The 25,040-nt window shown below is 55.0% G+C and overlaps 10 non-coding genes and 7 pseudogenes across 10 annotated transcripts; all 17 read left to right on the forward strand.

Moving 5' to 3' along the window:
- Positions 1–285: 285 nt before the first annotated feature.
- LOC137354754 (U2 spliceosomal RNA) lies at positions 286–461 on the forward strand (annotated as a pseudogene).
- Positions 462–3,425: 2,964 nt separating this feature from the next.
- LOC137354221 (U2 spliceosomal RNA) lies at positions 3,426–3,599 on the forward strand (annotated as a pseudogene).
- Positions 3,600–3,987: 388 nt separating this feature from the next.
- LOC137354519 (U2 spliceosomal RNA) lies at positions 3,988–4,101 on the forward strand (annotated as a pseudogene).
- Positions 4,102–4,534: 433 nt separating this feature from the next.
- On the forward strand, positions 4,535–4,708 carry LOC137354231 (U2 spliceosomal RNA; annotated as a pseudogene).
- Positions 4,709–5,096: 388 nt separating this feature from the next.
- LOC137354583 (U2 spliceosomal RNA) lies at positions 5,097–5,205 on the forward strand (annotated as a pseudogene).
- An 8,334-nt stretch (positions 5,206–13,539) lies between these two features.
- LOC137354292 (U2 spliceosomal RNA) lies at positions 13,540–13,714 on the forward strand (annotated as a pseudogene).
- A 388-nt stretch (positions 13,715–14,102) lies between these two features.
- Positions 14,103–14,211, forward strand: LOC137354697 (U2 spliceosomal RNA; annotated as a pseudogene).
- Positions 14,212–19,411: 5,200 nt separating this feature from the next.
- On the forward strand, positions 19,412–19,606 carry LOC137354220 (U2 spliceosomal RNA). Its single transcript, XR_010970322.1, has one exon. It is a non-coding gene; the product is annotated as a U2 spliceosomal RNA (small nuclear RNA).
- A 386-nt stretch (positions 19,607–19,992) lies between these two features.
- Positions 19,993–20,183, forward strand: LOC137353828 (U2 spliceosomal RNA). Its single transcript, XR_010969980.1, has one exon. It is a non-coding gene; the product is annotated as a U2 spliceosomal RNA (small nuclear RNA).
- Positions 20,184–20,569: 386 nt separating this feature from the next.
- Positions 20,570–20,760, forward strand: LOC137353758 (U2 spliceosomal RNA). Its single transcript, XR_010969910.1, has one exon. It is a non-coding gene; the product is annotated as a U2 spliceosomal RNA (small nuclear RNA).
- Positions 20,761–21,146: 386 nt separating this feature from the next.
- LOC137354888 (U2 spliceosomal RNA) lies at positions 21,147–21,337 on the forward strand. Its single transcript, XR_010970539.1, has one exon. It is a non-coding gene; the product is annotated as a U2 spliceosomal RNA (small nuclear RNA).
- Positions 21,338–21,723: 386 nt separating this feature from the next.
- Positions 21,724–21,914, forward strand: LOC137353759 (U2 spliceosomal RNA). Its single transcript, XR_010969911.1, has one exon. It is a non-coding gene; the product is annotated as a U2 spliceosomal RNA (small nuclear RNA).
- A 386-nt stretch (positions 21,915–22,300) lies between these two features.
- LOC137353729 (U2 spliceosomal RNA) lies at positions 22,301–22,491 on the forward strand. Its single transcript, XR_010969882.1, has one exon. It is a non-coding gene; the product is annotated as a U2 spliceosomal RNA (small nuclear RNA).
- A 386-nt stretch (positions 22,492–22,877) lies between these two features.
- Positions 22,878–23,068, forward strand: LOC137353918 (U2 spliceosomal RNA). Its single transcript, XR_010970068.1, has one exon. It is a non-coding gene; the product is annotated as a U2 spliceosomal RNA (small nuclear RNA).
- A 386-nt stretch (positions 23,069–23,454) lies between these two features.
- LOC137353935 (U2 spliceosomal RNA) lies at positions 23,455–23,645 on the forward strand. The gene has a single exon (XR_010970085.1). It is a non-coding gene; the product is annotated as a U2 spliceosomal RNA (small nuclear RNA).
- Positions 23,646–24,031: 386 nt separating this feature from the next.
- On the forward strand, positions 24,032–24,222 carry LOC137354890 (U2 spliceosomal RNA). Its single transcript, XR_010970541.1, has one exon. It is a non-coding gene; the product is annotated as a U2 spliceosomal RNA (small nuclear RNA).
- A 386-nt stretch (positions 24,223–24,608) lies between these two features.
- On the forward strand, positions 24,609–24,799 carry LOC137353904 (U2 spliceosomal RNA). The gene has a single exon (XR_010970054.1). It is a non-coding gene; the product is annotated as a U2 spliceosomal RNA (small nuclear RNA).
- The last annotated feature ends 241 nt before the right edge of the window (positions 24,800–25,040 follow it).

Raw genomic sequence — 25,040 nt, forward strand, 5'->3', positions numbered from 1 at the left:
CCCCCTGTTGGATTGCCCCGCAGTTGCAGGCCGCCCTTTGCTGCCCAGCGCGCGCGGTTGTCGTTATTCCTGCGCAATGCCTCGCGCAGAAGCGCAAGGAATGGCTGCGCGTGGCATGCACGCGTGCTTTCCTTTCTACTTGCAAGGCCCGGCAACAAAAGGAGCTCTGGCTCAAAGACCGCCCACCGTCGCCTCTTTCGCCCGAGGCTCGCCCACCCGGCGGCTACTTTGACGTAGAGGCCGCACGCCGGGCCTGACGCGCGCAGCAAACGCAGTTTTACGGCCATCGCTTCTCGGCCTTTTGGCTAAGATCAAGTGTAGTATCTGTTCTTGCAGCGCAGATACACATGGTCAAGATCGGACGGGTCTGCCCGTTCCAGGATTGACTTCCTGTTTGTTTCCCGTGCTGTCACGGTCGGATCCACCGACGTCAAGCCGGTGTTCTTCTCCGACCACTGCCTCTTACTGGCCGACTGTCACTTACAGGACGACCAGCGGGTTGGCAGAGGGACGTGGAAGCTCAATGCGACACTGCTGACCCCAGAGAACGTTGAGGAACTCAAAAGGGATTACAATGGTTGGAGGACCGTGAAACCCCTCTTTGAGTCTCCAGTTCACTGGTGGGAAGCGATTAAGGAGAACATCAAGAGGTTCTTCATCCACAAAGGTGTTCAGAAGGCGAGAGAGAGACAGAGGGAACTGTCCCGACTCCAGAAAATTATGCAAAATCTACTCCGGTTGCAGTCAATGGGGGTCGAGGTCAAGGAGGACCTCCAAGAGGTGAAGAGCCAGCAGGCCTCGCTCTTTGCCAAGGAGGCCTCCAAGATCATCTTCCGGTCCAGAGTCCGCTCCATCGAGCAGGATGAGACGTGCTCGCGTTACTTCTTCCAAAAGGTACACAGAGAGAGCTCTGTTATCAGCAGCCTGAAGGAAGAAGATGGCTCGGTAACGTCTTCGCAGTCCGACATACTAAGGATCAGCAAATCCTTTTATGCTGGGCTGTATGACGCGAAGCCCACAGACAGCAGAGCCTCCCAGTCCTTCCTGTCATCTATCACAGAGGTCTTAGATGACAGCAGGAGGGAGAGACTGGACAAGCCGCTAATTCTGGACGAGCTGACAAAGGCCGTCGAGTCTTTCGAGGCGAGTAAAACTCCCGGGAGCGACGGCTTACCGGTCGAGTTGTACTCGGCCCTGTGGGACTGGGTCGGCCCGGACCTGCTGGAAGTATACGAGAGTATGCTCCTGGCCGGTAGCATGTCAGAATCCATGAGAAAAGGCATCATCACCCTCATTTACAAGCAGAAGGGGGAGAGGGTAGAAATCAGAAATTGGCGGCCCATCTCACTGCTTAATGTTGATTACAAGATTCTGTCCAAAGTCATAGCCAGTCGAGTCAAGTCTGCTCTGGAGCTGGTGATTCACCCCGATCAGACCTGTACTGTACCCGGCAGGAAGATCTCTGATAGCCTCGCGCTACTCAGGGATACGATCGCCTACGTACGGGACAGGAGGGTGGACACCTGCCTCATCAGCCTGGACCAGGAGAAGGCTTTTGACAGGATATCGCACACCTACATGATGGACGTGCTTTCCAAAATGGGGTTTGGGGAGGGAATCTGCAATTGGATCCAACTGCTCTACACAAACATCAGTAGCGCAGTGTCAATCAACGGGTGGGAATCTGAAAGTTTCCCGATCAAATCTGGAGTCAGACAGGGCTGTCCTCTGTCCCCGGTCTTGTTTGTTTGCTGTATTGAACCCTTTGCTGAGTCTATTAGGAAGGATGCGAGCATAAGAGGGGTGACAATCCCAGGCAGCGGAGGCACTCAGGTCAAAACCTCCCTGTACATGGATGACGTCGCCGTCTTCTGCTCGGATCCGCTGTCCGTGCGCAGACTGATGAGCATCTGCGACCAGTTCGAACTGGCCTCGGGAGCCAAAGTTAACCACGGCAAGAGCGAGGCCATGTTCTTTGGGAACTGGGCTGACCGATCCTTTGTCCCCTTCACCGTCAGGTCAGATTACCTGAAGGTGCTGGGGATATGGTTCGGAAGGGCCGGGGCGTGCACCAAAACATGGGAGGTGCGAGTAGCCAAGGTACGACAAAAGTTGGGCATGTGGGGGCAGCGGTCTCTCTCCATTGTGGGTAAGAACCTGGTCATCAGGTGCGAGGCGCTCACGTTGTTGCTCTACGTGGCGCAGGTCTGGCCCATACCCCACTCCTGCGCCGTGGCAGTCACCCGAGCCATTTTCCGCTTCGTCTGGGGATCTAAAATGGACCGGGTCCGGAGGGACACGATGTTCAAATCTCTGGACAAGGGCGGGAAAAATGTACCCAACGTGGCCCTCATCCTGATGACCACCTTCGTGTGCGGCTGCATCAAGCTATGTGTCGATCCCCAGTACGCAAACTCCAAGTGTCACTACGTGCTGAGGTTCTATCTGTCCCCGGTGTTGCGAAGGATGGGCCTGGTCACATTGCCGCGGAACGCTCCGTGCAGTTGGGCGGCGCCGTACCACCTATCCTTCGTGGAGCAGTTTCTGCGGAAAAACACCTTTGACCACCGGTCCATCAGGCAGTGGTCTGCACGGAATGTCCTCAAGGCCCTACGGGAAAAGGAAACGGTGGATCCTGTCGGATGGTTCCCCGAGCAGACCGTCAAAGTCATTTGGCGGAATGCCTCATCACCAGAACTTTCAAACAAGCACCAAGACGTAGCTTGGCTGGTGGTGAGAAGGGCCCTCCCCGTCAGATCCTTCATGCACACCCGAAGTCTCGCCCCCTCCGCACAGTGCCCCCGCGTTGGCTGTGGTGGGGAAGAGACGGTCGCCCACCTCCTCCTGGAATGTGCCTTTGCAAAGCAGGTGTGGAAAGAGATGCAGTGGTTTTTGTCAAGGTTCATCCCAAGCAGCTCTGTAACACAGGAGTCTGTGCTCTACGGGCTGTTCCCAGGGACGCACACCGAGACAAACATCAACTGCTGCTGGAGGGCTATCAATTCGGTGAAAGACGCCCTTTGGTCTGCCCGAAACTTGCTGGTCTTCCAGCGCAAAGAGTTGTCCACCACCGAATGTTGCAGACTGGCACATTCCAAGGTCCAGGACTACGTGCTGAGGGACGCACTAAAGCTTGGGGCAGCCGCAGCAAAGGCTCAATGGGGAAAGACCACAGTGTAAGGTTCCCCCACCAAGCTGGACTGAGGGGCTGGAACCATGGGAAGCCCCTCGAACTGTATCGTTAATATTCTCAATTGCTGTAAATGTAAAACTGTAATTGACATGACAATTGTGAAACGGAAGGGTTGGGAAGAAACTCATGACATTATTGAAAGAAACTGATCTCTTTTGCAATGTTTGTATTTTTTCGTGCTGTTTGGAAACTGTTTGGCAATGTAATTTTTACAGATTTTTATGAATAAAGTATATTTTGGAAAAAAAAAGTATCTGTTCTTATCAGTTTAATATCTGATACGTCCCCTATCTGGGGACCAAATATTAAATTGATTTTTGGGACAGGGAGATGGAGCAGGGGCTTGCCCCGTCCACTCCATGCATCCTCCTGGTATTGCAGTGTTTCCAGGAGCGGTGCAGCTTCCCCCCTCCATGGGGGCGAGACCCCTGCTGAAAAATAGAATTCGCAATAGTGACGGCGCTGCTGCTCGGCTGACTTTGCTGCAGTTTTCCCTGGGTGCTACGCTGCCCCCTGTTGGATTGCCCCGCAGTTGCAGGCCGCCCTTTGCTGCCCAGCGCGCGCGGTTGTCTTTTTTCCTGCGCAATGCCTCACGCAGAAGCGCGAGGAATGGCTGCGCGTGGCATGCACGCGTGCTTTCCTTTCTGCTTGCAAGGCCCGGCAACAAAAGGAGCTCTGGCTCAAAGACCGCCCGCCGTCGCCACTTTCGCCCGAGGCTCGCCCACCCGGCGGCTACTTTGACGTAGAGGCCGCACGCCGGGCCTGACGCGCGCAGCAAACGCAGTTTTAGGGCCATCGCTTCTCGGCCTTTTGGCTAAGATCAAGTGTAGTATCTGTTCTTATCTTATTGAAAGAAACTGATCTCTTTTGCAATGTTTGTATTTTTTCGTGCTGGTTGGAAACTGTTTGGCAATGTAATTTTTACAGATTTTTATGAATAAAGTATATTTTGGAAATAAAAAAAAAAAAAAATCGGTTGTCCACCACCGAATGTTGCAGACTGGCACATTCCAAGGTCCAGGACTACGTGCTGAGGGACGCACTAAAGCTTGGGGCAGCCGCAGCAAAGGCTCAATGGGGAAAGACCACAGTGTAAGGTTCCCCCACCAAGCTGGACTGAGGGGCTGGAACCATGGGAAGCCCCTCGAACTGTATCGTTAATATTCTGAATTGCTGTAAATGTAAAACTGTAATTGACATGACAATTGTGAAACGGAAGGGTTGGGAAGAAACTCATGACATTATTGAAAGAAACTGATCTCTTTTGCAATGTTTGTATTTTTTCGTGCTGTTTGGAAACTGTTTGGCAATGTAATTTTTACAGATTTTTATGAATAAAGTATATTTTGGAAAAAAAAAGTATCTGTTCTTATCAGTTTAATATCTGATACGTCCCCTATCTGGGGACCAAATGTTAAATTGATTTTTGGGACAGGGAGATGGAGCAGGGGCTTGCCCCGTCCACTCCATGCATCCACCTGGTATTGCAGTGTTTCCAGGAGCGGTGCAGCTTCCCCCCTCCATGGGGGGGAGACCCATGCTGAAAAATAGAATTCGCAATAGTGACGGCGCTGCTGCTCGGCTGACTTTGCTGCAGTTTTCCCTGGGTGCTACGCTGCCCCCTGTTGGATTGCCCCGCAGTTGCAGGCCGCCCTTTGCTGCCCAGCGCGCGCGGTTGTCTTTGTTCCTGCGCAATGCCTCGCGCTGAAGCGCGAGGAATGGCTGCGCGTGGCATGCACGCGTGCTTTCCTTTCTGCTTGCAAGGCCCGGCAACAAAAGGAGCTCTGGCTCAAAGACCGCCCGCCGTCGCCTCTTTCGCCCGAGGCTCGCCCACCCGGCGGCTACTTTGACGTAGAGGCCGCACGCCGGGCCTGACGCGCGCAGCAAACGCAGTTTTACGGCCATCGCTTCTCGGCCTTTTGGCTAAGATCAAGTGTAGTATCTGTTCTTATCAGTGCTTATTTGATTGAGAAGAGACCATGATCATTGCTTTTTGATCCTGGGGAAGCTTTGAGTAAAATGGCTATAACCAATTTTCGAGCTTTGGGCCAGGGAGTGCGCAACACCGTTCGGGTGGTCGTGAAGGACAAGGAAGGAGATGCACCGGTCGATCGCACCTTCTTCATCAAGAAAATTCTCTTCGATTGCTGCGGATTTCAAGCGACGGACGTCTTCTGCCTGCAGGATTTCCCCAGCAGTGGATACTTTGACGTGACGTTCCGGAACGTGGCGGGATGCATCAAGTTCCTGAAGGCGTTCAAGGAGAAAGGGGACCGGGCGCCACTGTCGATCCTCACAGCGGAGCCGCTCTTCACGCTTCCGTCACAACGGGACCGGGTGGTGACGATTCACCTCTACAACCCCCATGTTCCGGTGGTGGATGTACTCACCTTTCTCGCCAGGTACGTCGAGGTGGCCGGCAGCAGCACTGATGTCAAGGACCCCTTTGGGATCTGGACCAGCAAGCGGCAGGTCAAGGTGACCTTGAAGGTAGATCCCAGTGGAGCCATCATCCACCCTCCCTCCAGCTTCGCTATCGGGGGAAGTCGAGGCTTCTTGGTCTACGCTGGGCAGCCCAGAGTTTGTCGCACCTGTGGCAAATCTGGTCACATGGCAGCCAACTGCAACACGGTTGTTTGCAAGAACTGCAAGGAGGAAGGCCATCAGACCAAGGACTGTAAGCAGACTAAGTGTTGCAACTTGTGCGGTGCGGCAGGCCATCTCTACAAGACCTGTCCCAAACGTTGTCAAAGCTATGCTCAGGCGGCAAGGTCCAAGGAATGGCCGGGCGAAGGTTCGACGAAGGCGTCCGCTGTTCGAAAGGAGACCAGCAACCTTCTCCGCAGTGAGGAACTTCAACCTGAGAAGGAAGGGGAGGCGGCTGAAACCAACGACCCAGCACCTACCCAGCGCCCGGAAACCCCTCCCCCACAGACAGAATCAATGGAGGAGGAGGCAGCAGATGGACAAACAGGTCAGTGGCAAGTGGTCCAGAGGAGAACCACAAAGAAAAAACATCCCAAAGCCACCACCCAAACCAGTGGCAAGAGGAGGCTCTCTTCTGAATCAGACTGCAACAACTCCTCTTCACTGGACGGGGAAATGCTGGAACGACAGCCCCTTCAAAAGAGGCGGCAGAACTCCGAGATGGATGATAAAGCATCCCAGCCCCCGGGCACTGGAAGCTGTGATGGGCCCAGCGTGCCCCAACCCCAATGCCCCACACGTAACGACGTGGCCAACGCATCTCAGCTCCAGGACACCGGGAGCAAAGACACGTCTGGCGCACCTGAGCTCCGGGAGACCGGGAGCTGTGATGTTTTCGAGGAGGAACAGATGGAAGCAGCTGAGGACAACCCAATCCTCTCTGCCTACAAGACCCCCCCGATGTCACCCGAGCGGCACAAACCCTGCAGGAAAAATCAGGAGGGGTTTCTGAGCCCAACCAACGTGAAACTGCTTGCGCATACGATGGGTATGCAGGAACATCCCGAAGGGGAAGGACTGGGACTAGCGAGGACAAATGGTATGGGAAGCAACAACTAATTTTTAGTAAAAAATGGGTGTAAGAATTGCTTCCATTAATGTGCGTAGCATTAAATCGACTACGCGATGTGTTTCAACCTTGGATTACCTTGCCAAGGTCAAAGCTGACCTACTGTTTCTGCAGGAGTGTGGAATACCACACCTCAGCACCTACAGGCAGTGGTCGCGATGGTGGTCCCACGGGCCATCGATCTGGTCGGGGGGTAATGACTGCCGTTCCTCCGGCCTGGGTATTCTGCTGCGGGGAGGTAACTTCACCATCTCCGAAGTTAAGGAGGTGGTGGGCGGCCGCCTCCTCGTAGCAGACGTGATGTACAACAACGCTCCGCTCCGGTTGATCAACGTGTACGCCCCGGTACAACGCAGCGAGCGGCTGACCGTCTTCCAGCAGCTCCCACTGCTGCTGGCGACGTCCAGGCCGGTCATCCTAGGCGGTGACTTCAACTGCATCATCGATGCGGCTGGACGATCCGGCAGTGACGACAGCAAACTGGACGCTACGTCCAGATTCCTAGTAGAAACAGTTAAGGATGCCAAACTGCACGACGTCTTCAGCAAACCTGCAGACGGAGCGCAGCGCAGATACACATGGTCAAGATCGGACGGGTCTGCCCGTTCCAGGATTGACTTCCTGTTTGTGTCCCGTGCTGTCACGGTCGGATCCACCGACGTCAAGCCGGTGTTCTTCTCCGACCACTGCCTCTTACTGGCCGACTGTCACTTACAGGACGACCAGCGGGTTGGCAGAGGGACGTGGAAGCTCAATGCGACACTGCTGACCCCAGAGAACGTTGAGGAACTCAAAAGGGATTACAAAGGTTGGAGGACCGTGAAACCCCTCTTTGAGTCTCCAGTTCACTGGTGGGAAGCGATCAAGGAGAACATCAAGAGGTTCTTCATCCACAAAGGTGTTCAGAAGGCGAGAGAGAGACAGAGGGAACTGTCCCGACTCCAGAAAATTATGCAAAATCTACTCCGGTTGCAGTCAATGGGGGTCGAGGTCAAGGAGGACCTCCAAGAGGTGAAGAGCCAGCAGGCCTCGCTCTTTGCCAAGGAGGCCTCCAAGATCATCTTCCGGTCCAGAGTCCGCTCCATCGAGCAGGATGAGACGTGCTCGCGTTACTTCTTCCAAAAGGTACACACAGAGAGCTCTGTTATCAGCAGCCTGAAGGAAGAAGATGGCTCGGTAACGTCTTCGCAGTCCGACATACTAAGGATCAGCAAATCCTTTTATGCTGGGCTGTATGACGCGAAGCCCACAGACAGCAGAGCCTCCCAGTCCTTCCTGTCATCTATCACAGAGGTCTTAGATGACAGCAGGAGGGAGGGACTGGACAAGCCGCTAACTCTGGACGAGCTGACAAAGGCCGTCGAGTCTTTCGAGGCGAGTAAAACTCCCGGGAGCGACGGCTTACCGGTCGAGTTGTACTCGGCCCTGTGGGACTGGGTCGGCCCGGACCTGCTGGAAGTATACGAGAGTATGCTCCTGGCCGGCAGCATGTCAGAATCCATGAGAAAAGGCATCATCACCCTCATTTACAAGCAGAAGGGGGAGAGGGTAGAAATCAGAAATTGGCGGCCCATCTCACTGCTTAATGTTGATTACAAGATTCTGTCCAAAGTCATAGCCAGTCGAGTCAAGTCTGCTCTGGAGCTGGTGATTCACCCCGATCAGACCTGTACTGTACCCGGCAGGAAGATCTCTGATAGCCTCGCGCTACTCAGGGATACGATCGCCTACGTACGGGACAGGAGGGTGGACACCTGCCTCATCAGCCTGGACCAGGAGAAGGCTTTTGACAGGATATCGCACACCTACATGATGGACGTGCTTTCCAAAATGGGGTTTGGGGAGGGAATCTGCAATTGGATCCAACTGCTCTACACAAACATCAGTAGCGCAGTGTCAATCAACGGGTGGGAATCTGAAAGTTTCCCGATCAAATCTGGAGTCAGACAGGGCTGTCCTCTGTCCCCGGTCTTGTTTGTTTGCTGTATTGAACCCTTTGCTGAGTCTATTAGGAAGGATGCGAGCATAAGAGGGGTGACAATCCCAGGCAGCGGAGGCACTCAGGTCAAAACCTCCCTGTACATGGATGACGTCGCCGTCTTCTGCTCGGATCCGCTGTCCGTGCGCAGACTGATGAGCATCTGCGACCAGTTCGAACTGGCCTCGGGAGCCAAAGTTAACCACGGCAAGAGCGAGGCCATGTTCTTTGGGAACTGGGCTGACCGATCCTTTGTCCCCTTCACCGTCAGGTCAGATTACCTTAAGGTGCTGGGGATATGGTTCGGAAGGGCCGGGGCGTGCACCAAAACATGGGAGGAGCGAGTAGCTAAGGTACGACAAAAGTTGGGCATGTGGGGGCAGCGATCTCTCTCCATTGTGGGTAAGAACCTGGTCATCAGGTGCGAGGCGCTCACGTTGTTGCTCTACGTGGCGCAGGTCTGGCCCATACCCCACTCCTGCGCCGTGGCAGTCACCCGAGCCATTTTCCGCTTCGTCTGGGGATCTAAAATGGACCGGGTCCGGAGGGACACGATGTTCAAATCTCTGGACATGGGCGGGAAAAATGTACCCAACGTGGCCCTCATCCTGATGACCACCTTCGTGTGCGGCTGCATCAAGCTATGTGTCGATCCCCAGTACGCAAACTCCAAGTGTCACTACGTGCTGAGGTTCTATCTGTCCCCGGTGTTGCGAAGGATGGGCCTGGTCACATTGCCGCGGAACGCTCCGTGCAGTTGGGACGTGCCGTACCACCTATCCTTCGTGGAGCAGTTTCTGCGGAAAAACACCTTTGACCACCGGTCCATCAGGCAGTGGTCTGCACGGAATGTCCTCAAGGCCCTACGGGAAAAGGAAACGGTGGATCCTGTCGGATGGTTCCCCGAGCAGACCGTCAAAGTCATTTGGCGGAATGCCTCATCACCAGAACTTTCAAACAAGCACCAAGACGTAGCTTGGCTGGTGGTGAGAAGGGCCCTCCCCGTCAGATCCTTCATGCACACCCGAAGTCTCGCCCCCTCCGCACAGTGCCCCCGCGTTGGCTGTGGTGGGGAAGAGACGGTCGCCCACCTCCTCCTGGAATGTGCCTTTGCAAAGCAGGTGTGGAAAGAGATGCAGTGGTTTTTGTCAAGGTTCATCCCAAGCAGCTCTGTAACACAGGAGTCTGTGCTCTACGGGCTGTTCCCAGGGACGCACACCGAGACAAACATCAACTGCTGCTGGAGGACTATCAATTCGGTGAAAGACGCCCTTTGGTCTGCCCGAAACTTGCTGGTCTTCCAGCGCAAAGAGTTGTCCACCACCGAATGTTGCAGACTGGCACATTCCAAGGTCCAGGACTACGTGCTGAGGGACGCACTAAAGCTTGGGGCAGCCGCAGCAAAGGCTCAATGGGGAAAGACCACAGTGTAAGGTTCCCCCACCAAGCTGGACTGAGGGGCTGGATCCATGGGAAACCCCTCGAACTGTATCGTTAATATTCTGAATTGCTGTAAATGTAAAACTGTAATTGACATGACAATTGAGAAACGGAAGGGTTGGGAAGAAACTCATGACAGTATTGAAGGAAACTGATCTCCCTTGCAATGTTTGTATTTTTTGGTGCTGTTTGGAAACTGTTTGGCAATGTAATTTTTACAGATTTTTATGAATAAAGTATATTTTGGAAATAAAAAAAAAAAAAAAAGTATCTGTTCTTGCAGCGCAGATACACATGGTCAAGATCGGACGGGTCTGCCCGTTCCAGGATTGACTTCCTGTTTGTTTCCCGTGCTGTCACGGTCGGATCCACCGACGTCAAGCCGGTGTTCTTCTCCGACCACTGCCTCTTACTGGCCGACTGTCACTTACAGGACGACCAGCGGGTTGGCAGAGGGACGTGGAAGCTCAATGCGACACTGCTGACCCCAGAGAACGTTGAGGAACTCAAAAGGGATTACAATGGTTGGAGGACCGTGAAACCCCTCTTTGAGTCTCCAGTTCACTGGTGGGAAGCGATTAAGGAGAACATCAAGAGGTTCTTCATCCACAAAGGTGTTCAGAAGGCGAGAGAGAGACAGAGGGAACTGTCCCGACTCCAGAAAATTATGCAAAATCTACTCCGGTTGCAGTCAATGGGGGTCGAGGTCAAGGAGGACCTCCAAGAGGTGAAGAGCCAGCAGGCCTCGCTCTTTGCCAAGGAGGCCTCCAAGATCATCTTCCGGTCCAGAGTCCGCTCCATCGAGCAGGATGAGACGTGCTCGCGTTACTTCTTCCAAAAGGTACACAGAGAGAGCTCTGTTATCAGCAGCCTGAAGGAAGAAGATGGCTCGGTAACGTCTTCGCAGTCCGACATACTAAGGATCAGCAAATCCTTTTATGCTGGGCTGTATGACGCGAAGCCCACAGACAGCAGAGCCTCCCAGTCCTTCCTGTCATCTATCACAGAGGTCTTAGATGACAGCAGGAGGGAGGGACTGGACAAGCCGCTAACTCTGGACGAGCTGACAAAGGCCGTCGAGTCTTTCGAGGCGAGTAAAACTCCCGGGAGCGACGGCTTACCGGTCGAGTTGTACTCGGCCCTGTGGGACTGGGTCGGCCCGGACCTGCTGGAAGTATACGAGAGTATGCTCCTGGCCGGTAGCATGTCAGAATCCATGAGAAAAGGCATCATCACCCTCATTTACAAGCAGAAGGGGGAGAGGGTAGAAATCAGAAATTGGCGGCCCATCTCACTGCTTAATGTTGATTACAAGATTCTGTCCAAAGTCATAGCCAGTCGAGTCAAGTCTGCTCTGGAGCTGGTGATTCACCCCGATCAGACCTGTACTGTACCCGGCAGGAAGATCTCTGATAGCCTCGCGCTACTCAGGGATACGATCGCCTACGTACGGGACAGGAGGGTGGACACCTGCCTCATCAGCCTGGACCAGGAGAAGGCTTTTGACAGGATATCGCACACCTACATGATGGACGTGCTTTCCAAAATGGGGTTTGGGGAGGGAATCTGCAATTGGATCCAACTGCTCTACACAAACATCAGTAGCGCAGTGTCAATCAACGGGTGGGAATCTGAAAGTTTCCCGATCAAATCTGGAGTCAGACAGGGCTGTCCTCTTTCCCCGGTCTTGTTTGTTTGCTGTATTGAACCCTTTGCTGAGTCTATTAGGAAGGATGCGAGCATAAGAGGGGTGACAATCCCAGGCAGCGGAGGCACTCAGGTCAAAACCTCCCTGTACATGGATGACGTCGCCGTCTTCTGCTCGGATCCGCTGTCCGTGCGCAGACTGATGAGCATCTGCGACCAGTTCGAACTGGCCTCGGGAGCCAAAGTTAACCACGGCAAGAGCGAGGCCATGTTCTTTGGGAACTGGGCTGACCGATCCTTTGTCCCCTTCACCGTCAGGTCAGATTACCTGAAGGTGCTGGGGATATGGTTCGGAAGGGCCGGGGCGTGCACCAAAACATGGGAGGTGCGAGTAGCCAAGGTACGACAAAAGTTGGGCATGTGGGGGCAGCGGTCTCTCTCCATTGTGGGTAAGAACCTGGTCATCAGGTGCGAGGCGCTCACGTTGTTGCTCTACGTGGCGCAGGTCTGGCCCATACCCCACTCCTGCGCCGTGGCAGTCACCCGAGCCATTTTCCGCTTCGTCTGGGGATCTAAAATGGACCGGGTCCGGAGGGACACGATGTTCAAATCTCTGGACAAGGGCGGGAAAAATGTACCCAACGTGGCCCTCATCCTGATGACCACCTTCGTGTGCGGCTGCATCAAGCTATGTGTCGATCCCCAGTACGCAAACTCCAAGTGTCACTACGTGCTGAGGTTCTATCTGTCCCCGGTGTTGCGAAGGATGGGCCTGGTCACATTGCCGCGGAACGCTCCGTGCAGTTGGGCGGCGCCGTACCACCTATCCTTCGTGGAGCAGTTTCTGCGGAAAAACACCTTTGACCACCGGTCCATCAGGCAGTGGTCTGCACGGAATGTCCTCAAGGCCCTACGGGAAAAGGAAACGGTGGATCCTGTCGGATGGTTCCCCGAGCAGACCGTCAAAGTCATTTGGCGGAATGCCTCATCACCAGAACTTTCAAACAAGCACCAAGACGTAGCTTGGCTGGTGGTGAGAAGGGCCCTCCCCGTCAGATCCTTCATGCACACCCGAAGTCTCGCCCCCTCCGCACAGTGCCCCCGCGTTGGCTGTGGTGGGGAAGAGACGGTCGCCCACCTCCTCCTGGAATGTGCCTTTGCAAAGCAGGTGTGGAAAGAGATGCAGTGGTTTTTGTCAAGGTTTATCCCAAGCAGCTCTGTAACACAGGAGTCTGTGCTCTACGGGCTGTTCCCAGGGACGCACACCGAGACAAACATCAACTGCTGCTGGAGGGCTATCAATTCGGTGAAAGACGCCCTTTGGTCTGCCCGAAACTTGCTGGTCTTCCAGCGCAAAGAGTTGTCCACCACCGAATGTTGCAGACTGGCACATTCCAAGGTCCAGGACTACGTGCTGAGGGACGCACTAAAGCTTGGGGCAGCCGCAGCAAAGGCTCAATGGGGAAAGACCACAGTGTAAGGTTCCCCCACCAAGCTGGACTGAGGGGCTGGAACCATGGGAAGCCCCTCGAACTGTATCGTTAATATTCTCAATTGCTGTAAATGTCAAACTGTAATTGACATGACAATTGTGAAACGGAAGGGTTGGGAAGAAACTCATGACATTATTGAAAGAAACTGATCTCTTTTGCAATGTTTGTATTTTTTCGTGCTGTTTGGAAACTGTTTGGCAATGTAATTTTTACAGATTTTTATGAATAAAGTATATTTTGGAAATAAAAAAAAATCTGTTCTTATCAGTTTAATATCTGATACGTCCCCTATCTGGGGACCAAATATTAAATTGATTTTTGGGACAGGGAGATGGAGCAGGGGCTTGCCCCGTCCACTCCATGCATCCACCTGGTATTGCAGTGTTTCCAGGAGCGGTGCAGCTTCCCCCCTCCATGGGGGCGAGACCCCTGCTGAAAAATAGAATTCGCAATAGTGACGGCGCTGCTGCTCGGCTGACTTTGCTGCAGTTTTCCCTGGGTGCTACGCTGCCCCCTGTTGGATTGCCCCGCAGTTGCAGGCCGCCCTTTGCTGCCCAGCGCGCGCGGTTGTCTTTTTTCCTGCGCAATGCCTCGCGCAGAAGCGCGAGGAATGGCTGCGCGTGGCATGCACGCGTGCTTTCCTTTCTGCTTGCAAGGCCCGGCAACAAAAGGAGCTCTGGCTCAAAGACCGCCCGCCGTCGCCTCTTTCGCCCGAGGCTCGCCCACCCGGCGGCTACTTTGACGTAGAGGCCGCACGCCGGGCCTGACGCGCGCAGCAAACGCAGTTTTACGGCCATCGCTTCTCGGCCTTTTGGCTAAGATCAAGTGTAGTATCTGTTCTTATCAGTGCTTATTTGATTGAGAAGAGACCATGATCATTGCCTTTTGATGCTGGGGAAGCTTTGAGTGAAATGGCTATAACCAATTTTCGAGCTTCGGGCCAGGGAGTGCGCAACACCGTTCGGGTGGTCGTGAAGGACAAGGAAGGAGATGCACCGGTCGATCGCACCTTCTTCATCAAGAAAATTCTCTTCGATTGCTGCGGATTTCAAGCGACGGATGTCTTCTGCCTGCAGGATTTCCCCAGCAGTGGATACTTCGACGTGACGTTCCGGAACGTGGCGGGATGCATCAAGTTCCTGAAGGCGTTCAAGGAGAAAGGGGACCGGGCTCCACTGTCGATCCTCACAGCGGAGCCGCTCTTCACGCTTCCGTCACAACGGGACAGGGTGGTGACGATTCACCTCTACAACCCCCATGTTCCGGTGGTGGATGTACTCACCTTTCTCGCCAGGTACGTCGAGGTGGCCGGCAGCAGCACTGATGTCAAGGACCCCTTTGGGATCTGGACCAGCAAGCGGCAGGTCAAGGTGACCTTGAAGGTAGATCCCAGTGGAGCCATCATCCACCCTCCCTCCAGCTTCGCTATCGGGGGAAGTCGAGGCTTCTTGGTCTACGCTGGGCAGCCCAGAGTTTGTCGCACCTGTGGCAAATCTGGTCACATGGCAGCCAACTGCAGCACGGTTGTTTGCAAGAACTGCAAGGAGGAAGGCCATCAGACCAAGGACTGTAAGCAGACTAAGTGTTGCAACTTGTGCGGTGCGGCAGGCCATCTCTACAAGACCTGCCCCAAACGTTGTCTCAGCTATGCTCAGGCGGCAAGGTCCAAGGAATGGCCGGGCGAAGGTTCGACGAAGGCGTCCGCTGTTCGAAAGGAGACCAGCAACCTTCTCCGCAGTGAGGAACTTCAACCTGAGAAGGAAGGGGAGGCGGCTGAAACCAACGACCCAGCACCTACCCAGCGCCCGGAAACCCCTCCTCCACAGACAGAATCAATGGAGGAGGAGGCAGCAGATGGACAAACAGGTCAGTGGCAAGTGGTCCAGAGGAAAACCACAAAGAAAAAACATCCCAAAGCCACCACCCAAACCAGTGGCAAGAGGAGGCTTTCATCTGAATCAGACTGCAACAACTCCTCTTCACTGGACGGGGAAATGCTGGAACGACAGCCCCTTCAAAAGAGGCGGCAGAACTCCGAGATGGATGATCAAGCATCCCAGCCCCCGGGCACTGGAAGCTGTGATGGGTCCGGCGTGCCCCAACCCCAATTCCCCACACGTAACGACGTGGCCAACGCATCTCAGCTCCGGGACACCGGGAGCAAAGACACGTCTGGCGCACCTGAGCTCCGGGAGACCGGGAGCTGTGATGTTTTCGAGGAGGAACAGATGGAAGCAGCTGAGGACAACCCAATCCTCTCTGCCTACAAGACCCCCCCGATGTCACCCGAGCGGCACAAACCCTGCAGGAAAAATCAGGAGGGGTTTCTGAGCCCAACCAACGTGAAACTGCTTGCGCATACGATGGGTATGCAGGAACATCCCGAAGGGGAAGGACTGGGACTAGCGAGGACAAATGGTATGGGAAGCAACAACTAATTTTTAGTAAAAAATGGGTGTAAGAATTGCTTCCATTAATGTGCGTAGCATTAAATCGACTACGCGATGTGTTTCAACCTTGGATTACCTTGCCAAGGTCAAAGCTGACCTACTGTTTCTGCAGGAGTGTGGAATACCACACCTCAGCACCTACAGGCAGTGGTCGCGATGGTGGTCCCACGGGCCATCGATCTGGTCGGGGGGTAATGACTGCCGTTCCTCCGGCCTGGGTATTCTGCTGCGGGGAGGTAACTTCACCATCTCCGAAGTTAAGGAGGTGGTGGGCGGCCGCCTCCTCGTAGCAGACGTGATGTACAACAATGCTCCGCTCCGGTTGATCAACGTGTACGCCCCGGTACAACGCAGCGAGCGGCTGACCGTCTTCCAGCAGCTCCCACTGCTGCTGGCGACGTCCAGGCCGGTCATCCTAGGCGGTGACTTCAACTGCATCATCGATGCGGCTGGACGATCCGGCAGTGACGACAGCAAACTGGACGCTACGTCCAGATTCCTAGTAGAAACAGTTAAGGATGCCAAACTGCACGACGTCTTCAGCAAACCTGCAGACGGAGCGCAGCGCAGATACACATGGTCAAGATCGGACGGGTCTGCCCGTTCCAGGATTGACTTCCTGTTTGTGTCCCGTGCTGTCACGGTCGGATCCACCGACGTCAAGCCGGTGTTCTTCTCCGACCACTGCCTCTTACTGGCCGACTGTCACTTACAGGACGACCAGCGGGTTGGCAGAGGGACGTGGAAGCTCAATGCGACACTGCTGACCCCAGAGAACGTTGAGGAACTCAAAAGGGATTACAAAGGTTGGAGGACCGTGAAACCCCTCTTTGAGTCTCCAGTTCACTGGTGGGAAGCGATTAAGGAGAACATCAAGAGGTTCTTCATCCACAAAGGTGTTCAGAAGGCGAGAGAGAGACAGAGGGAACTGTCCCGACTCCAGAAAATTATGCAAAATCTACTCCGGTTGCAGTCAATGGGGGTCGAGGTCAAGGAGGACCTCCAAGAGGTGAAGAGCCAGCAGGCCTCGCTCTTTGCCAAGGAGGCCTCCAAGATCATCTTCCGGTCCAGAGTCCGCTCCATCGAGCAGGATGAGACGTGCTCGCGTTACTTCTTCCAAAAGGTACACAGAGAGAGCTCTGTTATCAGAAGCCTGAAGGAAGAAGATGGCTCGGTAACGTCTTCGCAGTCCGACATACTAAGGATCAGCAAATCCTTTTATGCTGGGCTGTATGACGCGAAGCCCACAGACAGCAGAGCCTCCCAGTCCTTCCTGTCATCTATCACAGAGGTCTTAGATGACAGCAGGAGGGAGGGACTGGACAAGCCGCTAACTCTGGACGAGCTGACAAAGGCCGTCGAGTCTTTCGAGGCGAGTAAAACTCCCGGGAGCGACGGCTTACCGGTCGAGTTGTACTCGGCCCTGTGGGACTGGGTCGGCCCGGACCTGCTGGAAGTATACGAGAGTATGCTCCTGGCCGGTAGCATGTCAGAATCCATGAGAAAAGGCATCATCACCCTCATTTACAAGCAGAAGGGGGAGAGGGTAGAAATCAGAAATTGGCGGCCCATCTCACTGCTTAATGTTGATTACAAGATTCTGTCCAAAGTCATAGCCAGTCGAGTCAAGTCTGCTCTGGAGTTGGTGATTCACCCCGATCAGACCTGTACTGTACCCGGCAGGAAGATCTCTGATAGCCTCGCGCTACTCAGGGATACGATCGCCTACGTACGGGACAGGAGGGTGGACACCTGCCTCATCAGCCTGGACCAGGAGAAGGCTTTTGACAGGATATCGCACACCTACATGATGGACGTGCTTTCCAAAATGGGGTTTGGGGAGGGAATCTGCAATTGGATCCAACTGCTCTACACAAACATCAGTAGCGCAGTGTCAATCAACGGGTGGGAATCTGAAAGTTTCCCGATCAAATCTGGAGTCAGACAGGGCTGTCCTCTTTCCCCGGTCTTGTTTGTTTGCTGTATTGAACCCTTTGCTGAGTCTATTAGGAAGGATGCGAGCATAACAGGGGTGACAATCCCAGGCAGCGGAGGCACTCAGGTCAAAACCTCCCTGTACATGGATGACGTCGCCGTCTTCTGCTCGGATCCGCTGTCCGTGCGCAGACTGATGAGCATCTGCGACCAGTTCGAACTGGCCTCGGGAGCCAAAGTTAACCACGGCAAGAGCGAGGCCATGTTCTTTGGGAACTGGGCTGACCGATCCTTTGTCCCCTTCACCGTCAGGTCAGATTACCTGAAGGTGCTGGGGATATGGTTCGGAAGGGCCGGGGCGTGCACCAAAACATGGGAGGAGCGAGTAGCCAAGGTACGACAAAAGTTGGGCATGTGGGGGCAGCGGTCTCTCTCCATTGTGGGTAAGAACCTGGTCATCAGGTGCGAGGCGCTCACGTTGTTGCTCTACGTGGCGCAGGTCTGGCCCATACCCCACTCCTGCGCCGTGGCAGTCACCCGAGCCATTTTCCGCTTCGTCTGGGGATCTAAAATGGACCGGGTCCGGAGGGACACGATGTTCAAATCTCTGGACAAGGGCGGGAAAAATGTACCCAACGTGGCCCTCATCCTGATGACCACCTTCGTGTGCGGCTGCATCAAGCTATGTGTAGATCCCCAGTACGCAAACTCCAAGTGTCACTACGTGCTGAGGTTCTATCTGTCCCCGGTGTTGCGAAGGATGGGCCTGGTCACATTGCCGCGGAACGCTCCGTGCAGTTGGGACGTGCCGTACCACCTATCCTTCGTGGAGCAGTTTCTGCGGAAAAACACCTTTGACCACCGGTCCATCAGGCAGTGGTCTGCACGGAATGTCCTCAAGGCCCTACGGGAAAAGGAAACGGTGGATCCTGTCGGATGGTTCCCCGAGCAGACCGTCAAAGTCATTTGGCGGAATGCCTCATCACCAGAACTTTCAAACAAGCACCAAGACGTAGCTTGGCTGGTGGTGAGAAGGGCCCTCCCCGTCAGATCCTTCATGCACACCCGAAGTCTCGCCCCCTCCGCACAGTGCCCCCGCGTTGGCTGTGGTGGGGAAGAGACGGTCGCCCACCTCCTCCTGGAATGTGCCTTTGCAAAGCAGGTGTGGAAAGAGATGCAGTGGTTTTTGTCAAGGTTCATCCCAAGCAGCTCTGTAACACAGGAGTCTGTGCTCTACGGGCTGTTCCCAGGGACGCACACCGAGACAAACATCAACTGCTGCTGGAGGACTATCAATTCGGTGAAAGACGCCCTTTGGTCTGCCCGAAACTTGCTGGTCTTCCAGCGCAAAGAGTTGTCCACCGCCGAATGTTGCAGACTGGCACATTCCAAGGTCCAGGACTACGTGCTGAGGGACGCACTAAAGCTTGGGGCAGCCGCAGCAAAGGCTCAATGGGGAAAGACCACAGTGTAAGGTTCCCCCACCAAGCTAGACTGAGGGGCTGGATCCATGGGAAACCCCTCGAACTGTATCGTTAATATTCTGAATTGCTGTAAATGTAAAACTGTAATTGACATGACAATTGAGAAACGGAAGGGTTGGGAAGAAACTCATGACAGTATTGAAGGAAACTGATCTCCCTTGCAATGTTTGTATTTTTTGGTGCTGTTTGGAAACTGTTTGGCAATGTAATTTTTACAGATTTTTATGAATAAAGTATATTTTGGAAATAAAAAAAAAAAAAATAAAAAAAAAAAGTATCTGTTCTTATCAGTTTAATATCTGATACGTCCCCTATCTGGGGACCAAATATTAAATTGATTTTTGGGACAGGGAGATGGAACAGGGGCTTGCCCCGTCCACTCCATGCATCCACCTGGTATTGCAGTGTTTCCAGGAGCGGTGCAGCTTCCCCCCTCCATGGGGGCGAGACCCCTGCTGAAAAATAGAATTCGCAATAGTGACGGCGCTGCTGCTCGGCTGACTTTGCTGCAGTTTTCCGTGGGCGCTACGCTGCCCCCTGTTGGATTGCCCCGCAGTTGCAGGCCGCCCTTTGCTGCCCTGCGCGCGCGTGTCTTTTTTTCTGCGCAATGCCTCGTGAAGAAGCGCAAGGAATGGCTGCGCGTGGCATGCACGCGTGCTTTCCTTTCTGCTTGCAAGGCCCGGCAACAAAAGGAGCTCTGGCTCAAAGACCGCCCGCCGTCGCCTCTTTCGTCCGAGGCTCGCCCACCCGGCGGCTACTTTGAGGTAGAGGCCGCACGCCGGGCCTGACGCGCGCAGCGAACGCAGTTTTACGGCCATCGCTTCTCGGCCTTATGGCTAAGATCAAGTGTAGTATCTGTTCTTATCAGTTTAATATCTGATACGTCCCCTATCTGGGGACCAAATATTAAATTGATTTTTGGGACAGGGAGATGGAACAGGGGCTTGCCCCGTTCACTCCATGCATCCACCTGGTATTGCAGTGTTTCCAGGAGCGGTGCAGCTTCCCCCCTCCATGGGGGCGAGACCCCTGCTGAAAAATAGAATTCGCAATAGTGACGGCGCTGCTGCTCGGCTGACTTTGCTGCAGTTTTCCGTGGGCGCTACGCTGCCCCCTGTTGGATTGCCCCGCAGTTGCAGGCCGCCCTTTGCTGCCCAGCGCGCGCGTGTCTTTTTTCCTGCGCAATGCCTCGCGCAGAAGCGCAAGGAATGGCTGCGCGTGGCATGCACGCGTGCTTTCCTTTCTGCTTGCAAGGCCCGGCAACAAAAGGAGCTCTGGCTCAAAGACCGCCCGCCGTCGCCTCTTTCGCCCTAGGCTCGCCCACCCGGCGGCTACTTTGAGGTAGAGGCCGCACGCCGGGCCTGACGCGCGCAGCAAACGCAGTTTTACGGCCATCGCTTCTCGGCCTTTTGGCTAAGATCAAGTGTAGTATCTGTTCTTATCAGTTTAATATCTGATACGTCCCCTATCTGGGGACCAAATATTAAATTGATTTTTGGGACAGGGAGATTGAACAGGGGCTTGCCCCGTCCACTCCATGCATCCACCTGGTATTGCAGTGTTTCCAGGAGCGGTGCAGCTTCCCCCCTCCATGGGGGCGAGACCCCTGCTGAAAAATAGAATTCGCAATAGTGACGGCGCTGCTGCTCGGCTGACTTTGCTGCAGTTTTCCGTGGGCGCTACGCTGCCCCCTGTTGGATTGCCCCTCAGTTGCAGGCCGCCCTTTGCTGCCCAGCGCGCGCGTGTCTTTTTTTCTGCGCAATGCCTCGCGAAGAAGCGCAAGGAATGGCTGCGCGTGGCATGCACGCGTGCTTTCCTTTCTGCTTGCAAGGCCCGGCAACAAAAGGAGCTCTGGCTCAAAGACCGCCCGCCGTCGCCTCTTTCGCCCTAGGCTCGCCCACCCGGCGGCTACTTTGAGGTAGAGGCCGCACGCCGGGCCTGACGCGCGCAGCAAACGCAGTTTTACGGCCATCGCTTCTCGGCCTTTTGGCTAAGATCAAGTGTAGTATCTGTTCTTATCAGTTTAATATCTGATACGTCCCCTATCTGGGGACCAAATATTAAATTGATTTTTGGGACAGGGAGATGGAACAGGGGCTTGCCCCGTCCACTCCATGCATCCACCTGGTATTGCAGTGTTTCCAGGAGCGGTGCAGCTTCCCCCCTCCATGGGGGCGAGACCCCTGCTGAAAAATAGAATTCGCAATAGTGACGGCGCTGCTGCTCGGCTGACTTTGCTGCAGTTTTCCGTGGGCGCTACGCTGCCCCCTGTTGGATTGCCCCGCAGTTGCAGGCCGCCCTTTGCTGCCCAGCGCGCGCGTGTCTTTTTTTCTGCGCAATGCCTCGTGAAGAAGCGCAAGGAATGGCTGCGCGTGGCATGCACGCGTGCTTTCCTTTCTGCTTGCAAGGCCCGGCAACAAAAGGAGCTCTGGCTCAAAGACCGCCCGCCGTCGCCTCTTTCGCCCTAGGCTCGCCCACCCGGCGGCTACTTTGAGGTAGAGGCCGCACGCCGGGCCTGACGCGCGCAGCAAACGCAGTTTTACGGCCATCGCTTCTCGGCCTTTTGGCTAAGATCAAGTGTAGTATCTGTTCTTATCAGTTTAATATCTGATACGTCCCCTATCTGGGGACCAAATATTAAATTGATTTTTGGGACAGGGAGATTGAACAGGGGCTTGCCCCGTCCACTCCATGCATCCACCTGGTATTGCAGTGTTTCCAGGAGCGGTGCAGCTTCCCCCCTCCATGGGGGCGAGACCCCTGCTGAAAAATAGAATTCGCAATAGTGACGGCGCTGCTGCTCGGCTGACTTTGCTGCAGTTTTCCGTGGGCGCTACGCTGCCCCCTGTTGGATTGCCCCTCAGTTGCAGGCCGCCCTTTGCTGCCCAGCGCGCGCGTGTCTTTTTTTCTGCGCAATGCCTCGCGAAGAAGCGCAAGGAATGGCTGCGCGTGGCATGCACGCGTGCTTTCCTTTCTGCTTGCAAGGCCCGGCAACAAAAGGAGCTCTGGCTCAAAGACCGCCCGCCGTCGCCTCTTTCGCCCTAGGCTCGCCCACCCGGCGGCTACTTTGAGGTAGAGGCCGCACGCCGGGCCTGACGCGCGCAGCAAACGCAGTTTTACGGCCATCGCTTCTCGGCCTTTTGGCTAAGATCAAGTGTAGTATCTGTTCTTATCAGTTTAATATCTGATACGTCCCCTATCTGGGGGCCAAATATTAAATTGATTTTTGGGACAGGGAGATGGAACAGGGGCTTGCCCCGTCCACTCCATGCATCCACCTGGTATTGCAGTGTTTCCAGGAGCGGTGCAGCTTCCCCCCTCCATGGGGGCAAGACCCCTGCTGAAAAATAGAATTCGCAATAGTGACGGCGCTGCTGCTCGGCTGACTTTGCTGCAGTTTTCTGTGGGCGCTACGCTGCCCCCTGTTGGATTGCCCCGCAGTTGCAGGCCGCCCTTTGCTGCCCAGCGCGCGCGTGTCTTTTTTCCTGCGCAATGCCTCGCGCAGAAGCGCAAGGAATGGCTGCGCGTGGCATGCACGCGTGCTTTCCTTTCTGCTTGCAAGGCCCGGCAACAAAAGGAGCTCTGGCTCAAAGACCGCCCGCCGTTGCCTCTTTCGCCCTAGGCTCGCCCACCCGGCGGCTACTTTGAGGTAGAGGCCGCACGCCGGGCCTGACGCGCGCAGCAAACGCAGTTTTACGGCCATCGCTTCAAGGCCTTTTGGCTAAGATCAAGTGTAGTATCTGTTCTTATCAGTTTAATATCTGATACGTCCCCTATCTGGGGACCAAATATTAAATTGATTTTTGGGACAGGGAGATGGAACAGGGGCTTGCCCCGTCCACTCCATGCATCCACCTGGTATTGCAGTGTTTCCAGGAGCGGTGCAGCTTCCCCCCTCCATGGGGGCGAGACCCCTGCTGAAAAATAGAATTCGCAATAGTGACGGCGCTGCTGCTCGGCTGACTTTGCTGCAGTTTTCCGTGGGCGCTATGCTGCCCCCTGTTGGATTGCCCCGCAGTTGCAGGCCGCCCTTTGCTGCCCAGCGCGCGCGTGTCTTTTTTTCTGCGCAATGCCTCGTGAAGAAGCGCAAGGAATGGCTGCGCGTGGCATGCACGCGTGCTTTCCTTTCTGCTTGCAAGGCCCGGCAACAAAAGGAGCTCTGGCTCAAAGACCGCCCGCCGTCGCCTCTTTCGTCCTAGGCTCGCCCACCCGGCGGCTACTTTGAGGTAGAGGCCGCACGCCGGGCCTGACGCGCGCAGCGAACGCAGTTTTACGGCCATCGCTTCTCGGCCTTATGGCTAAGATCAAGTGTAGTATCTGTTCTTATCAGTTTAATATCTGATACGTCCCCTATCTGGGGACCAAATATTAAATTGATTTTTGGGACAGGGAGATGGAACAGGGGCTTGCCCTGTTCACTCCATGCATCCACCTGGTATTGCAGTGTTTCCAGGAGCGGTGCAGCTTCCCCCCTCCATGGGGGCGAGACCCCTGCTGAAAAATAGAATTCGCAATAGTGACGGCGCTGCTGCTCGGCTGACTTTGCTGCAGTTTTCCGTGGGCGCTACGCTGCCCCCTGTTGGATTGCCCCGCAGTTGCAGGCCGCCCTTTGCTGCCCAGCGCGCGCGTGTCTTTTTTCCTGCGCAATGCCTCGCGCAGAAGCGCAAGGAATGGCTGCGCGTGGCATGCACGCGTGCTTTCCTTTCTGCTTGCAAGGCCCGGCAACAAAAGGAGCTCTGGCTCAAAGACCGCCCGCCGTCGCCTCTTTCGCCCTAGGCTCGCCCACCCGGCGGCTACTTTGAGGTAGAGGCCGCACGCCGGGCCTGACGCGCGCAGCAAACGCAGTTTTACGGCCATCGCTTCTCGGCCTTTTGGCTAAGATCAAGTGTAGTATCTGTTCTTATCAGTTTAATATCTGATACGTCCCCTATCTGGGGACCAAATATTAAATTGATTTTTGGGACAGGGAGATGGAACAGGGGCTTGCCCCGTCCACTCCATGCATCCACCTGGTATTGCAGTGTTTCCAGGAGCGGTGCAGCTTCCCCCCTCCATGGGTGCGAGACCCCTGCTGAAAAATAGAATTCGCAATAGTGACGGCGCTGCTGCTCGGCTGACTTTGCTGCAGTTTTCCGTGGGCGCTACGCTGCCCCCTGTTGGATTGCCCCGCAGTTGCAGGCCGCCCTTTGCTGCCCAGCGCGCGCGTGTCTTTTTTCCTGCGCAATGCCTCGCGCAGAAGCGCAAGGAATGGCTGCGCGTGGCATGCACGCGTGCTTTCCTTTCTGCTTGCAAGGCCCGGCAACAAAAGGAGCTCTGGCTCAAAGACCGCCCGCCGTCGCCTCTTTCGCCCTAGGCTCGCCCACCCGGCGGCTACTTTGAGGTAGAGGCCGCACGCCGGGCCTGACGCGCGCAGCGAACGCAGTTTTACGGCCATCGCTTCTCGGCCTTATGGCTAAGATCAAGTGTAGTATCTGTTCTTATCAGTTTAATATCTGATACGTCCCCTATCTGGGGACCAAATATTAAATTGATTTTTGGGACAGGGAGATGGAACAGGGGCTTGCCCCGTTCACTCCTTGCATCCACCTGGTATTGCAGTGTTTCCAGGAGCGGTGCAGCTTCCCCCCTCCATGGGGGCGAGACCCCTGCTGAAAAATAGAATTCGCAATAGTGACGGCGCTGCTGCTCGGCTGACTTTGCTGCAGTTTTCCGTGGGCGCTACGCTGCCCCCTGTTGGATTGCCCCGCAGTTGCAGGCCGCCCTTTGCTGCCCAGCGCGCGCGTGTCTTTTTTCCTGCGCAATGCCTCGCGCAGAAGCGCAAGGAATGGCTGCGCGTGGCATGCACGCGTGCTTTCCTTTCTGCT

This window comes from Heterodontus francisci, chromosome 41, assembly GCF_036365525.1.
Source record: "Heterodontus francisci isolate sHetFra1 chromosome 41, sHetFra1.hap1, whole genome shotgun sequence".
Taxonomy (NCBI): Eukaryota; Metazoa; Chordata; class Chondrichthyes; order Heterodontiformes; family Heterodontidae; genus Heterodontus; species Heterodontus francisci.